Below are 17,738 nucleotides of genomic sequence, written 5' to 3'. Positions count from 1 at the left end.
TAAGGCCTGTTGATTTTAGTACATGGCTTGAGGAATGGATAAAAATGGCTAAAATACATCATTTAGCATCTTTTAATAGTTGTCTGTAGGCAGTTGTGAGAAGAATCCATATGAAATACAAGCAGAGATGTTCTAGGCCTCCAGAGAGAAATTTTAGAGCAGCTGAAACTCCTGAGTGGGGTGCAGGTGGGTAGCAGCTCAAAAATGACTGGTTTTGTGTTTGTGATTGTGAGCCCATGACAAAGTTAGGCTGATGTCAGACAGGTAGCAACTTCCATTAAAAAGTTTAAATTTTTAGAAAAGTTAATAAAGTGACTCTACAGTATATGTGGAATATGTGAGTAAGCTATACTTCGAACTATCGAAGAGAGTAGAGTTGCTGAAGAACTACTTTTTACAAAGAAGTCTAGAAGAAGATATCCAAACTTAATGAGAAACAGAGAGAGAGAGAGAGAGAGAGAGCACACTCAGAGCAGGGAAGCTGGAGAACAGGCCGGTGCATCCCTCGGTAAAAGGCAGCAGTAACAGTCCAGCATACACTATTGTCAGAGCCAAGCTGTACCAGGTAGAGTTAAACAGTCTAGGCAGACTTTATTGCAGGCTATTGCAGTTGGTGTCACGATTATTGCAATATGCGAGAGATGAACTCTGCTGAAATAAAGGCAGAAGAGTTTTGCTGGAAAAGCCCTGGAGGATGTGAAGAGAGGGGTTGGCCAATGTGCTTAGGCCATCTGTCTTTGCTCTTAGGCTCCTGCCTCCCACAGTGACTGGGAGATCTTTTTTGATGATGACATTTCGGGAACAACCTCCCAAGTCCTTGTGAAAGAGAGTTTTCTTGGTAATACCAACAACAACAAAAAAGACTTGATGTGTAAATGATATATTCTGCCTTTTGCTATATCCCTTGAGCATCTTTGCAATAAGCATCAAATCTTAGTTGTGCTAACTGCTTTCTCTGTGATCTCTCCATGTAGTATTCCTTACCCTCTTCCCTCCCCTACCTTCCTACCCCATCTACCTTCATAATAATATTACGTTTCCTTGTAAAGTGCTATATTATCCTTTCTTATATAGACCCTGAAAAGTTATCCTTACTACTTAATTATCTATGCATTTAAAACAAATAATGTAATAAGCAAGTATTTGATTCACAATTGCCTCAAATTCAAATCAGAAAAAGAAAAATTTCTGTAGAGTCCTATACCCTTGGAATGGGAGAAAAATGTTCTCCAAATCTGTGTGAATAAATTTTTTGAATAGCTTCAATATTTACATTTTAAAAAGATATTCAACGTTGTTGAAAGAATAATGATTGCTGTAGAGCACTTCTAAATACACTTGATACTTAATAAGCACCTGTTTTTGCTAGCACTAACCTTGATATGTCTTTCAGTAATTTAGCAAAGGGTTCAATGATTGATTATGGAATAAGGGAGGTATATCTTAAATACTTCTGAGGATTACTTAACAAGTAACAAACAAACTAGTGACAGAACGTATTTCAGTTTAAATAAGTACAATGCTTAGAGTGCAATGACACAGGATAAATAAATCTTTCTAAAAGTTTCTTCTTTAGTTGCCTCATTTTCTTTTATCTTTAACTTTTCTACTTTAAAAAAAATCACTTGAAAAATTGCAATAATAATGCATGCTTAATTACAGCAATTTAAGCAATGAAGAGAAGATAATAGTCTCTCCTTTATCAGTCAGACATGCTTTGGAATGCAAGTAACAGAAAACCGAACTAACAGTGATGCATAGAAGTTTATTTTTCTCATATAAACAGAAGCTTTTATGTAAGCAGTGGCTGGTCTTGATTGTATCTCTGCAGTTGTGGGGAGGGGGGGTGTTTCTCATGGTTGCAGTACGATTGCTGAAGCTCCAAGAATCATATTTGAGTGTGTAGCAGAGGAAAAACAATTTTTCCTCTGCTCTTAGTTCTTAGCAGGGACCCCTGTAATAAAAGACAGATAAACAAGATAAAAACAAATAGAAGTTTAGTAACATGTATATATGGGAGATACCCAGGGAAAATGAATAACTCCTCAAGACAACTTAAGCCACTGGCTTAAATACCATCTTCAGCTACTGATAAGAGGAAGAAAGGTGTGGGGATATAACCAGGAGAAGCAGGGTTAAACGTGGGTAGGGTGTGTTGTACAGATTTAAGTCTCTGCTTCTTTCACTGATGAGAGTTTCCGGCTACTTAGTCATCCTCTTCCTGGTACAGAGAGGGAGGAGACACCCCTGCAAATGGAGATTTCCCTTATAAATTTAAATTTTCCCTACAAAAGATTTACTTCTACGCCGCCTCCAGAGTTTGTCCTCTGTCTGCTGCTTCTCAAGACAGTCAGCTCCAGGTGACCCTTATGAGTTGTGTTTTGGGGTGGCATGTTCTGCTCTCCTTCGAGTTTCAGGCAAGAAAGGAGAGAGGGGAAGGCAGTGCCAGCTGCCTCTGTCCCTTTCATTCTGAAGGCAAAAGATTTCTCAGAATTCCCTTAGCTGACCTTCCCTTTGCCTCACTGGCTACACTTGATTACGTGGACAACCCTAACTGCAAGGCCACTGGGTAGGTTAATACCTGACTTTTCCAGTGGGGGGAGGCAGAGGAAAAAGGTAGGAGTGACTTTTGGAAGACCTAACTTTTCTTTCAGTCCTGCTCTCCTGCTGTTAACCCTTTATTGTGTAGCCCTCTGCTCTTATATATATATATATATATATATATATATATATATATGAAACATACATATGCACACTTCTAACATTATTCACATATATTACATTTTATTAACAATGAAAATGGGATAATATTTGAGACATTACTTTGCCACTTTTTTCCCTATGTAATGTCTTATCTATATAATATAAACAAGGATCTGCATATGTATAGATGGTATATTAACAAATATATTAGTATAGCATGTAAAATATATGAGATATAACATGCGTGTGTATATATATATATTCATGTGTGTCTATATAGAGAGATATATATATCTCAAAGCTTTCCAAATCTGTGTCTACATAAATGTAGGTATATTTTTGTATATATCTATGTGTGTGCATGTACATATATGTGGGACAACAAACATTTGTTTTTATGTATGTGTTCTATACGTGTGTGAGTATGTATGTATTATATATGTATATACATATATATACTTTTGTAGCTTCATCCATCTGTGCAAATTTTTCATCTCTCTAAGTAAGATTCATTACATTATATATTTACATCAAAAGACGTAAACATTATTGCTTTTAAGAAATACTAAAAGATTGTAGCAAGTTATACCTCCACCAGCACCTTGTGAGACTCTGTCTCTCCACACTTTGGTGTCAGGTAGTCAGGATATCTTAATGACTGGCAATCTGATGAGGTACATCAGCAGGTTTATTATACACATTTGCAAATGATGGAACCAAAACTAGGGGCGGCTGACTGGCTCGCTCAAGGTGATAAGTTACTGAGTCAGGCAATTCGTCTCTTGTTTTGTTTTGTTTCAGTTTGGAATACTGGTCCATTCTATTTCTACACAAGTCTGTGTTATCCTCAGGTACCTGTGATTATTTTAGGTCTAAACTTGTTCTTCACATTTTACTGTTTTTAAATAAAGAACCATAATTTATTCCATTCCCTCTTTCTCTAAGAGAGCAGAGCCCATCAAGACGGTACCTCTCCTTCCTTCACCTAAATCCTCTTCTCCATAATGGGTATGGATTCTTGTCTTAATTCAGGTATCTGAGGAAGTTTGCTTGGATGTGCATTCCAGCCATGACTCAGCTTACGATGTTGCTGTTCTGTGGGCAAAATTGACTCGATCACTTTGCATTTGGTCAGTGTGCTCTCACACTCTGTGGTGTGCAGAACATTTGAGCAAGTCTTTCCCGCCTTTAAGGTACACTTGCTGGGTATTTACAGATTAAAACCGCCATAGGTTGTTACAGTTAGTGATGGAATAAATAGGCTGAAAGAATATTGTTTCCCTGTACCCAAGGCCTGACACATACGGAGTATAAAATGCTATGTCAAGTTGCTGACTTGTGTGCAGATGTTTTGTACACACAAGGGTTTCTCCATAGGCTGGTAATCTAAGGAGCAGTCCCTCTGCTACTTTCTCTGGATGCAGAGTAATAACTTAGCTCTCCTAAGAGTTTTCTTCCTTGCTTATTTGATGTTGCAAAGGTTAATTCTATAATGCGTGCATGGTCTAAGTGTAATATTCTGATATATATTATTTTCCTGTGAAAAAATTATTTACACAAATGTCAAATGCAGGTTATTGTAAGAGTATTGTAAGAGTAACCACCTCAGGTTAGAGACACTTCTTTCTGCTTGAATTTCCTTAGCTTCTCTATCAGTTGCAAGTCAGGAGGAACCACATATATGGGACCGTAAAGATATCAATTTGCAGTTGCTCCATCTCCATCTCCCTGGTAACAGCATCACTTACTCAGATGGGGTCAAAAAACTGGTGGGTTTTATGATTGTTACAATGAAGGAAAGGTTATTTTTAAAAATCTGGAATGTTATACTGACATTATTATATCATTAAAAGTTTAAACATGTATTAGAAAATAAGTACTTCTTTACCTGCCAAAATATGCAAACATTTTAAAAAATTCCCAAGTTATCGATATACTATTTCTCTCTACTCTGTAAGGAAACAAATCCAATTTATAATAAATGTATTTAAGAGTACCCTGTTTTTGTATAAGTTTACATAGTAACTCATGAGTATAATTTTACAACTTTTTGTAATGAGGAGCATGTTTCATTTCACAAATACAGTATGAAAAAATCAATATCCAATTTTATTTGCAAAGTGGTACATGAAAAGTGGTACATGAAAGAGTTTCAAGATTTATAGAATTTTAAAATTTATAGAATTTTAAAATTCTGAATTACATTAAAATCTTCAAGTCTAACGATCCCCATCCAAAGTAGAATTTTCTCTACAGTGTTCAGTTTCTGCTGGCTTAGATTTAGAGACGGTCTTGATGTAGCGGCTGATTCCAATTTCAGGAAGTTTAAAGTGTTGGAAAGTTTTATTTTTGCTCTGTCAAAGTTGGCTTCACTGTATTTCTACACATTGGTCCTAGTTCTATTCCCTGGAGCCTCACGAGATGTGTTTCATCCTCTTTCCTATGACAGTCCTTCAAATATTTGTGAGTAATTCTTCCCATAATATATCTCTGCTCCAGCTAAACATTTCACTTAATTAAACCTTTCCTCATATAACAAGTTGTCTAACTCTTTTATCATCATGGTTACCCATCTCGGCACACACAAGCTTATTTTTTTTTAATGTTATGACCAAAATTCATAAGTAATGTTACTGATTCCGTGACCTGGCTATTGTAAATAGTGCTGCAATGAACATTGGGGTGCAGGTGTCTTTTTGAATTTGGTTTTCTCTGGGTATATGCCCAGTAGTGGGATTGCTGGATCATACGGTAATTCTATTTTTACTTTTTTAAAGAACCTCCATACTGTTCTCCATAGTGGCTGTATGAATTTACATTCCCACCAACACTGCAAGAGGGTTCCCTTTTCCCCACACCCTCTACAGCATGTGTTCTTTGTAGATTTTCTGATGATGCCCATTCTAACAGGTGTGAGGTGATACCTCATTGTAGTTTTGATTCGCATTTCTCTAATAATTAGTGATGTTGAGCAGCTTTTCATGTGCTTCTTGGCCATCTGAATGGCTTCTCTGGAGAAATGTCTATTTAGGTCTTCTGCGCATTTTTGGATTGGGTTGTTTGTTTCTTTAGTATTGAGCTGCATGAGCTGTTTATATATTTTGGCAATTAATCCTTTGTTTGTTGATTCATTTGCAAATATTTTCTCCCATTCTGAGGGTTGTCTTTTCATCTTGTTTATGGTTTCCTTTGCTGTGCAAAAACTTTTAAGTTTCATTAGGTCTCATTTGTTTATTTTAGCTTTTATTTCCATTACTCTAGGAAGTGGATCAAAAAAGATCTTGCTGTGATTTATGTCATAGAGTGTTCTTCCTATGTTTTCCTCTAAGAGTTTTATAGTGTCTGGTCTTACATTTAGGTCTCTAATCCATTTGGGTTTATTTTTGTGTATGGTGTTAGGGAGTATTCTAATTTCATTCTTTTACATGTAGCTCCAGTTTTCCCAGCACGACTTATTGAAGAGACTGTCTTTTCTCCATTGTATATCCTTGCCTCCTTTGTCATAGATAAGTTGACCATAGGTGCGTGGGTTTATCTCTGGGCTCTCTATCTTGTTCCATTGATCTATGTTTCTCTTTTTGTGCCAGTACCATATTGTCTTGATTACTGTAGCTTTGTAGTATAGTCTGAAGTCAGGGAGTCTGATTCCTCCAGCTCTGTTTTCTTTCCCTCAAGACTGCTTTGGCTATTCGGGGTCTTCTGTGTCTACATACAAATTTTAAGATTTTTTTGTTCTAGTTCCGTAAAAAATGCCATTGGTAATTTGGTAGGCATCGCATTGAATCTGTAGATTGCTTTGGGTGGTATAGTCATTTTCACAATGCTGATTCCTTCCAATCCAAGAACATGGTATATCTCTCCATGTATTGGTATTATCTTTAATTTCTTTCATCAGTGTCTTATAGTTTTCTGCATACAGGTCTTTTGTCTCCCGAAGTAGGTTTATTCCTAGGTATTTTATTCTTTTTGTTGCAGTGGTAAATGGGAGTGTTTCCTTAATTTCTCTTTCAGATTTTTCATCATTAGTGTATAGGAATGCCAGAGACTTCTGTGCATTAACTTGTATCTTGTAACTTTACCAATCTCATTGATTAGCTCTAGTAGTTTTCTGGTGGCATCTTTAGAGTTCTCTGTGTTCTCTATTCTCTATCTTTACGGTACTATATTCTCTATAGTGTCATGTCATCTGCAAGCAGTGACAGTTTTACTTCTTCTTTTCCAATTCGTATTCCTTTTATTTCTTTTTCTTCTCTGATTACCGTGGCTTGGACTTCCAAAACTATGTTGAATAATAGAAGTTAGAGTGGATATCCTTGTCTTGTTCCTGATCTTAGAGGAAATCCTTTCAGTTTTTCACTATTGAGAATGATGTTTGCTGTGGCTTGTCATATATGGCCTTTATTATGCTGAGGTAAGTTCCCTCTATGCCCACTTTCTGGAGAGTTTTTATCATAAATGGGTGTTGAATTTTGTCAAAAGCTTTTTCTGCATCTATTGAGATGATCATATGGTTTTTATTCTTCAATTTGTTAATAAGGTGCATCACATTGATTGATTTGCATATATTGAAGAATCCTTTCATCCCTGGGATAAATCCCACTTGATTATGGTGTATGATCCTTTTAATGTGATGTTGGATTCTGTTTGATAGTATTTTGTTGAGGATTTTTGCATCTATATTCATCAGTGATATTGGTCTGCAGTTTTCGTTTTTTGTAGTATCTTTGTCTGGTTTTGGTATCAGGGTGATGGTGGCCTCATAGAATGAGTTAGGGAGTGTTCCTTCCTCTGCAATTTTTTGGAAGAGTTTGAGACGAATGGGTGTTAGCTCCTCTCTAAATGTTTGATAGAATTAACCTGTGAAGCCATTTGGACCTGGACTTTCATTTGTTGGAAGATTTTTAATCACAGTTTCAATTTCATTACTTGTGATTGGTCTGTTCATATTTTCTGTTTCTTCCTGGTTCAGTCTTGGAAGTTTATACCTTTCTAAGAATTTGTCCATTTCTTCCGGGTTGTTCATTTTATTGGCATAGTGTTGCTTGTAGTAGTCTCTGAGGATGCTTTGTATTTCTGCGGTGTCTGTTGTAACTTCTCCTTTTTCATTTCTAATTTAATTGATTTGAGTCCTCTCCCTCTTTTTCTTGATGAGTCTTGCTAATGGTTTATCAATTTTATTTATCTTCTCAAAGAACCAGCTTTTAGTTTTATTGATCTTTGCTATTGTTTTCTTTGTTTCTATTTCATTTATTTCTGCTCTGATCTTTATGATTTCTTTCGTTCTGCTGCTAACTTTGGGTTTTGTTTGTTCTTCTTTCTCTAGTTCCTTCAGGTGTCTGGTTAGATTGTTTATTTGAGATGTTTCTTGTTTCTTGAGTTAGGCTTGTATAGCTATAAACTTCCCTCTTAGAACTGCTTTAATGCATCCCATAGGTTTTGGATCGTCGTGTTTTCATTGTCATTTGTCTCTAGGTATTTTTTAATATCCTCTTCGATTTTTTCAGTGATCTCCTGGTTATTTAGTAACGTATTGTTTCACCTCCATGTGTTTGTGTTTTTTACTTTTTTTCCCTGTGATTCATTACTAATCTCATAGCATTCTGGTCAGAAATGATGTTTGATATGATTTCAATTTTCTTAAATTTACTGAGGCTTGATTTGTGACCCAAGATGTGCTCTATCCTGGAGATTGTTCCGTGTGCACTTAAGAGGAAAGTGTAATCTGCTGTTTTTGGATGGAATGTCCTATAAAAATCAATTAAATCTATCTGGTCTGTTGTGTCATTTAAAGGTTCTGTTTCCTTATTTATTTTCATTTTGGGTGATCTGTCCATTGGCATAAGTGAGGTGTTAAAGTCCCCCACTATTACTGTGTTACGGTTGATTTCCTCTTGTACAGCAGTTAGCAGTTGCCTTATGTATTGAGGTGCTCCTATGTTGCGTGCATATATATTTATAATTGTTATATCTTCTTCTTGGATTGATCCCTTGAATATTACATAGTGTCCTTCCTTGTCTCTTGTAACATTCTTTATTTGAAATTCTATTTTATCTGATATGAATATTGCTACTCCTGCTTTCTTTTGATTTCCATTTGCATGGAATATCTTTTTCCATCCCCTCACTTTCAGTCTGTACGTGTCCCTAGGTCTGAAGTGGGTCTCTTATAGACAGCATATAGTTGGGTCTTGTTTTTATATCCATTCAGCAAGCCTGTGTCTTTTAGTTGGAACATTTAATCCATTCACGTTTAAGGTAATTATCGATGTGTATGTTCCTATGACCATTTTCTTAATTGTTTTGGGTTTGTTTTTGTAGGTCCCTTTCTTCTCTTGTGTTTCCCACTTAGAGAAGTTCCTTTAGCATTTGTTGTAGAGCTGGTTTCATGGTGCTAAATTCTCTTAGCTTTTGCTTGTCTGTAAAGCTTTTGATTTCTCCATTGAATCTGAATGAGGTCCTTGCCAGGTAGAGTAATCTTGGTTGTAGGTTCTTCCATTAAATCAATTTAAGTATATAATGCCACTCCCTTCTGGCTTCTAGAGCTTCTGCTGAGAAATTAGCTGTTAACGTTATGGGAATTCCCTTGCATATTATTTGTCATTTTTCCCTTCCTGCTTTCAATAATTTTTCTTTGTCTTTAATTTTTGCCAATTTGTGTACTGTGTGTCTCGGCGTGTTTCTCATTGCTTTATCTTGTATTGGACTCGCTGCGTTTCCTGGACTTCGGGGGCTATTTCCTTTCCCACGTTAGGTAAGTTTTTGACTATAATCTCTCAAATATTTTCTTGGGTCCTTTCTCTCTCTTTTCTCCTTCTGGGACCCCTATAATGCAAATGTTGTTGTGTTTAATGTGGTCCCAGAGTTCTCTTAGGCTGTCTTCATTTCTTTTCATTCTTTTGTCTTTATTCTGTTCTGCAGCAGTGAATTCCACCATTCTGTCTTCCAGGTCACTTATCCTTTCTTCTGTCTCAGTTATTCTGCTATTGATTCCTTCTAGTGTAGTTTTCATTTCAGGTATTATATTGTTCATTTCTGTTTGTTCTTTATTTCTTCTAGATCTTTGTTAAACATTTCTTGCATCTTCTCAATCTTGCCTCCATTCTTTTTCTGAGGTCCTGGATCATCTTCAGTATCATTTATCTGAATTCTTTTTCTGGAAGGTTGCCTATCTCCACTTCATTTTGTTGTTTTTCTGGGGTTTTATCTTGTTCCTTCATCTGGTACACAGCCCTCTTCCTTTTCATCTTGTCTATCTTTCTGTGAATGTGGTGTTTGTTCCACAGGCTGCAGGATTGTAGTTATTCTTGCTTCTCCTGTGTACCCTCTCGTGGATGAGGCTATCTAAGAGGCTTATGTAAGTTTCCTAATGGGAGGGACTGGTGGTGGGTAGAGCTGACTTGCTCTGGTGGGCAGAGCTCAGTAAAACTTTAATCTGCTTGACTGCTGATGGGTGGGGCTCTGTTCCCTCCCTGTTGGTTGTTTGGCTTGAAGCAACCCAACACTGGAGCCTACCTGGGATCTTTGGTGGGGCTAATGGCAGACTCTGGGAGGGCTCACTCCAAGGAGTACTTCCCAGAATTTCTGCTGCCAGTGTCCTTGTCCCCACGGTGAACCATAGCCACACAGCCACCCCTCGCCTCTGCAGGAGACCCTCCAACACTAGCAGGTAGGTCTGGTTCAGTCTCCCCTGAGGTCACTGTTTCTTCCCCTGGGTCCCGATGTACACACTACTTTGTGTATGCCCTCCAAGAGTGGAGTCTCTGTTTCCCCCAGTCCTGTTGAAGTCCTGCAGTCAAATCCCAGTACCCTTCAAAGTCTGATTCTGTAGGAATTCCTCCTCCCATTGCCAGACCCACAGGTTGGGAAGCCTGATGTGGGGCTCAGAACCTTAACTCCAGTGGGTGGACTTCTGTGTTATAAGTGTTCTCCAGTGTGTGAGTCACCCACCCAGCAGTTATGGGATTTGATTTTACTGTGATTGCGCCCCTTCTACCATCTCTTTGTGGCTTCTCCTTTGTGTTTGGATGTGGGGTATCTTTTTTGGTGAGTTCCAGTGTCTTCCTGTCGTTGACTGTCCCGCAGCTAGTTGTGATTTTGGTGTTCTCACAAGATGGAGTGAGAGCACATCCTCCTACTCCACCATCTTGGTTCCTCCTCCCTCAACCCTAAATATTTCAGTATGAGGTAGCATTTGCCCTCTTTTGCAGTTGGTTAGGTGGACCTTGGATATATCACAGAGTTATAAATGTCAAATCTATATTTAGAAACTTGTCTGTGTATTCCTTTATTACTCATATGTTTTATTTACATGATCGTTTAGAAGCAAGTGCTCTGGGGTTTATAAAAAGCAAGATAGTAACACATTAGTCTTGTATTATATAATGTTATACCTCATCTCTTTAAGAGAAGAATTATAATTTAATTTGGAAAACACACTTGACTAGATCATGCCTAGTTAATGTTTCTCTGGTTTTCTATACCTCGCCTAAGCTAAATCATTAGACTTGAGGAAAAAGACACAAGGGCCATCTGTTTTCTTTTTTTTTGCGGTACGCGGGTCTCTCACTGTTGTGGCCTCTCCCGTTGCGGAGCACAGCCTTTGGACGCACAGGCTCTGCGGCCATGGCTCATGGGCCTAGCTGCTCCGCGGCATGTGGGATCTTCCCAGACCGGGACACGAACCCGTGTCCCCTGCATTGGCAGGTGGACTCTCAACCACTGCGCCACCAGGGAAGCCTGGGACATCTTATACTTGGTCATAATTCTCATATTTGTTTCATGCCTGAGAGAATGAATTCTTCTCTTCAAGGTGAATACTGCATCCCTTACCTTCTGCCACAATATCTAAAAGGACCACTTTTATGCACCATGGATGCTCTTTGACATTCCAACTCTTTATTCACTTTCCCAGAAATAGAAAGAAGCCTTGCCTGTGTTGGCAAATCCCCCTAAAAGATATGATGACTGCTGGTGGGGAATGAATTTAGCAAAACAAGGAGTTTGAAGAGTTTTCCAATCCTCATGAACTGGGCTTTCACCAAGTGTTTTGACTTTTTTTTACTGGAAATATATTCCTAATGTTTCAGTCAAATCCATGTTTAAGTAAAAGGTAAAAGTTCATTCCAAAACCAAATATGAAAGACTTTGTGTTATCCTTGTTACTTCTAATTGGTTTCCTGTTGTTGTTTGGAAATGAGGTAAAATGGGCTGTAGGAAGGCAGAGAAGAATGACTCTATGGAAGAAATGCTATATGATTGTTATGATGGTTACTTTTATGTGTCAACTTTATTGGGCAAAAGATGCCTAGACAGCTAATAAAATATTGTTTCTGGTTCTGTCTGTGAGGGTGGTTCTGGAAGAGATTAGTATTTGAATCAGTAGACTGCGTCATGAAGACCCCTCTCACCAATGTGAGACCCCTCTCATCCAGTCCATAGGGGGCTCAAATAGAGCTAAAAGGCACAGGAACGGGAATGCACTCTCTGCTTGATCTGGGTCATCTCTCTCCTCCTGTCCTTGGGCATTGGCACTCTTGGTTCTCACGCCTTCAGACTTTCCTGGTTCTCCACGTTGCAGAGGGCAGAGGGTGCGACTGCTCAACCTCCCTAATTGAGTGAGCTGATTATTGGTTCTGCTGTTTCTGTTTCTCTGCAGAACCCTGACTAATACAAATATGTACCCATAATGAGAAAACAGAGTCCTAAGAAAATTATAAATGATAATTTAATTGAACTGAAAAAGAATCATGCTAACATACCATTATGCAATATCTGGTGAATAACTAAGATTTTGCATTGTTTTTATTTGAGATGTTCACAATATTTTATTCTTCATATGATTTCTGCTGCATGTTCATTGTCAAGAGATTTTGAACTCTAGAGTAGCAATTGGTAGATTTTTTTTGTTGTTTGTTTAAAGAGTGCCACTTAAATTATAGAATATTAATCCTTGCTAACAAGACATTAATGATACTTATATTTACTAAGATGAACTTGGTAACAATTTATTCTGATTCAGAGGTTTTATTTCTGGTCTGGTGTTGAGAAATCCAGAGTTAAATGTATGTAAAACACTGGCAACTTACTAACGGTACATAAATGGGCCAAGTTCAAGAACATTGATTTGAATGACTTGAGCAAGATTTTTTTCTGCTACAATTATATTTCTAATGAAGGATGCTTTTGAGTGACTGTAAACACATTCTAAGGACTAATTAGTATAAACCCCATCATCATATATTACTAAGCTAACAAAGTTAAGGTGGAATTCTTGGGTCAATGATTGGCTACTTCTTATCAATGCATCTAGTTCTGTGAATAAACCACATATAACAATCCACCGGGAATTTGTGCGGTGGTATATTTATTTTTCAATAAATATATGTTGGTCTCTGGTGTTTTAAATATTAATAAAATTCAGCTTTTAGAAAGCAATACTTTTAAAATCCAGAGCTACTATGGGAAGAGAGCTTTATTTAATTGAGAATAAGAGTTTCTGGTCATTTCCCCCTTTCCTCTGTGTGGTTTTCAAAGTATACCAACTTCAACAATGAGCTTCAGGAAGACTAATTTTACAGTGGTTTTAAAAAAGAAGTCATATTTTTAAATATTGATTTTTAAAGTGTGTAGATGATTGTGATAAAGAAACTGGTTTCCGTAACAGAGGGTGTTCCTCTAATTTTAATTGGTTTGATATAATTATCTTCAGAATATTCTGGTGAAATTGGCTTATGTAAGATCATATCCTATTTCTCATAGAAGGCCCATATACTACTCTGAAAATTAAAGATACTCTTTATTGTGAGTGTGCGTGGATAGGTTTGTCCAATGTAAGTAAGGCCTGTGTAAAAATAATAAAAATAAAAAAGAATAATATGTCTTAATAAGAAGGGCTTTACTTAAAAAATTCAATATGATTCATTGGTAAATGAGTATTATAAGCATATAACTGGTACTTAAATTAACGCAATATATTATAATATATGTTGTAATAATAATAATTTAATAATCGCATTCAAGAAACTAGAAAACTGAGAATGTAATAAAAAACAAAAACAGTATACAGTGAACCATGATATCTGGTCACGAATCATTTGATTCGCTAGTTAAGAAGTTTCATTTACCAGGTGCAATCAAAATTACATTTTCAAAATCAACATCAGTGTTGCTTATATGGATCTGAGATTTTCATTTTAAAGATCCAAAGTATGTGCACCTGTGCTAAAATTATAAATGAAAATAGATATCTCCAAATGACAGCTTTTAAAGGCAGAATATTTAGTAATTCATTCTTGAATACCAAGTGTTTGTAAACCAGTGTCATTACTGACATATTTTTCTCATAGTTTCCTTGGGAAAATATGAAAAACTGAGTAGTGTTCTTGCAATTTTATTCATATAGGAAGGAATTCTGGAACTCTAAGCTCTGTGAATGGATGAAGGATGTGCAGGTGGGCATGAACTAGCTGGAGGAGGAGTGGGAAAGCCCCTGAACACATGCATTCATTCTTGAGGGTCTGAGAAGACCATGTTGCTACTGGAAATAACCCAGAATGGGAGGAGTATAGGCAAGTCTGTGGGTTACTTTGCTGGCCCCAAAGAGAAGCAGCAGAAGAAGTTTCAGCTGGGGGTCAGGGTTGGGTTGAAGAGGTCAACACAGTAAGACAGGAATTAAAAGAGAACGTCTTAACATCAGGGAGGAGAGTAGGTAAAATGCTTATCTTTCAATATGTTCCCACTGAGCAGAAAAAAAAGTGTACCCTGCCAGGAAATACAGTGGGAACAGAAGTTTTTAAATGCTTTGTGAGCTGGAGGCAGCTACAGAAACTAACTTTGAATTGAAACCCAGTTCTTTGAGTTTGAATGAAGATCTGGCTCAGACAAAGAACGTTAAAAAAATATCTCACCACACTTGATTTTGCTCTTTTATTATTTTCTTCTATTCACAAAGTGTAGGCTTTTACTGTTTCAAAGGGAGATACCTAATGCAGTTGAGGAAGAGGAAACATGGCTTAATGAGGAAACCTGGTGAACTTAAGAAAAGAACACTAAAGAGAAGCTAGTATGACAGGCGAACAGAGAAGGGAGGGGTACTGCTTTAGACTCGGACAAGAGCTCAGCGTTCTATCAAATTGCAGTTAAGAACAGTCATGTTAAGTCCCCTGCCTTTGCACCAAGAGAGATCTCAATTCACCTCTAGGCAAAAGAGTGAAGTTGAAAAATGGTTCCTTTTTATATATATTATTTTTGTTTATGAAATCTTTTACCAAGGAGGAAAAATATCTCAGTGATGTTCAGTGTGTGTAATCTGATGCAGTCAGGGAGCGGAGGTTGCCTGGTGCGTAGGTGTGAACCCAACCCTTTAAGTCCTCAGACATGGTGCATGGGGTCTTGGCTCTGCAATGCTGAATAGTTGTGGGACTTCATTCACATCATTTAACTGCCCTGTTCCTCAAGTTTTTTTCTCTTCAATATTATGACCTTCGATCAGATAATTTCTGTCATTTTTCCATCTAAAATTATGTAATTGAATCTCTCCCATTTTACTTACTGGACTATTTCTCCTGACATTTGTCATGATGGAAATGAAGTGCTTCCATCAACATAGTCCTGAGAGATTTGAGAATGACTTTGGGGTTTTGGGCTGTCATTCAGCTTGTCAGCAGCCAATGGGGTTGTTAATTTAGCATTGATTGAAGGAGCAAATGTTTCCTCCTGTGTTGATTACTAAAATAAGAAAGTCACACAACCCAACCTGGCAGACTTTTTTTTTTTTGCTAATCAAAGTAAACTATTTAGTGCACAAAATACCTTTACAAACTTCATATTTTCTAAGCAATATTTACAGTAGATGATGAAACACCACTCTAAAACTAAAATCATAGCTAGTATTTATTGATCATGTGTGATGTACTGGGCACACATATTGTAGGTACATTCCACATACTAACTCGCATATTCTACAGTCTCCTGTGAGTTAAGGGCAACTTTCCCCAATTTACAAATAATGAAATATTCACCCCACAGCGTAAGATCATATTGTGAGTCTATGGGAGGAAGAATATTCGAACCCAGGCAATATGATTCCCAAGCCTGTTCTCTGAAGTCCATATTGCACCTCTATGAGCCCAGGCTACTAATTGCAACTTTTTTTTTTTTAATCCTATTATCAAGGTCCTCAGTCAAGAGCTCTCACTTAATATTATCTTTCTTTTTATATCCAGCACTTCACCCCCAGTGGAGATTTTTTAATGTCTGCTTTTATCTTTTGGCCTGGCTGCTCTGATGATGCAACCTCAAAATTACCATGAAGCCTTATATGTGTCAAATTTTTAAAATTAATTTCCTTCAAAACTCTAACTAATGGCCTTATTTTTTCCCAGAGCCACAGCCAGTTCTGCCCCATGTTGATTCTCATTAAAATGAACAAGAAGCTTTGACTACAATTGTCCTTTCTCTCATCCCACAACTGTTTTCTTCCCTGTTGCTTCTGGACATTGCTGTCCTGCCTTCACTTGCTTTATCTCTGCAGCTTTAACACACCCTGCAGAAAAGCCCTGATCCATTTGCTTCTGTAGTTCAGGCTGTTTTCATGCGTGACCCTGGGGGAATTTTCTGCCTCTTTGTCTCTGAGAGGCTGCACTGGCTGTCAGTCAATGGCTATTGACATTTTGCCTCCTAATGGGACCAAAAAAAAAAAAAAAAAAAAATCCCTTTTAACAGAACATAACTTTGGAAGACAATTATGCGAAACTACCATTTCTCTACACTTCTAGATCGACAGTAATGACATTTTAAAAGTAGATGCCTGCAGAGGGACCGCTCACAAAGAATGAACCCCAGATGATGAAATAACAGATCATCAGGAGAGATATTTTTGGGCAGTCTGGCTGTTTGGTATTCCTGCAACTGTACTCTGTGTATACCCCATTTTTGAAAGGCATTTTGAAAGAACACCTGTACATAAAAGATTCTGTATTTTTCAACAAAAAAAACCCCCTGCCAGTTCTATAGAATCTTCATTTAAATGAAAAAAGCATTATATTGTGGCATTTTACTTTGTATCTAAGCTTCACGATCTGCGTGCATGTGGGATTTTATATGCTTTAACATAGATTGCCTTTTTTTTTGTTCTTAAGCTTAGAAGAGAAAATGTGTGAAATCTTCAAACAAATTGAATAATCCATGACACATAATTTAATTTCTGTTAAGTAATATTTTCAGTGGGGCCCAGAACACTGTAGTCTTAACTTCATGAAAGAAAACTTCTAGTGAAATATAACATTTCTCATTTGGTTGATAAGATCTGTTTTTAATTCAAATGCCAGCTAACGCTTTGTAAATATTTTTGAAATGCTTTTTTTCATGTTTGAAAACATGTGTTTTTTAAAAAAATATAATTGAATTTCATTGTAGATATTAGCATAACTCGCCTAGATTTTTGTTCATAGCTTTGATAAGGCTGTTAATGAAACCTATGAACCGAAAGCTAAGAACCAGCAACCTAGATGAAGCACTTCCAAATCACTGTTTATATTCCATTCCAATACTTGGTTTCTTCCACCTCCCAAAACTCTAGAATAGACATTTCTGGGCTTTTTCTTAGGGTTGATTTCATTATGATAAAGATAAATCTAACTGAGCGATCTTAAGAAAGGGTATCTGTTATAAGGAATCAGAAGATCTTAAGGAACTCACAGACAGGAAATACAGTCATGCTTGGAGAGCAACTGGAACCAGGATTTGCTGAAGCCATGAGACAGTAAGGTTTGCTCTCTCTTGTTCTCCCTGTCTTGTCTCTGCTTCTCTGTGTGTTTATTTCATCTCACCCTACCTGTGTCCCTTTATGTACTTGAGTTCGAACCAGGTTCACTTCTAAGAATCAATGTTAAATGTCTTCATAAGCTATTGTTCTGCATCAATAGCTTATTAACTTGAGTTTCTAACTGTCAATTCCCAATTCCTGGGAGAGAAAATATGATTGGCTTAACTGATTTCAGTCCAGGTTGTGGATCACGTGGGTGCTTGCCCAAGAA

The sequence above is a fragment of the Grampus griseus genome (assembly GCF_964374135.1).
Source record: "Grampus griseus genome assembly, chromosome: 12".
Classification (NCBI taxonomy): Eukaryota; Metazoa; Chordata; class Mammalia; order Artiodactyla; family Delphinidae; genus Grampus; species Grampus griseus.
This window is presented reverse-complemented; position numbering follows the sequence as displayed.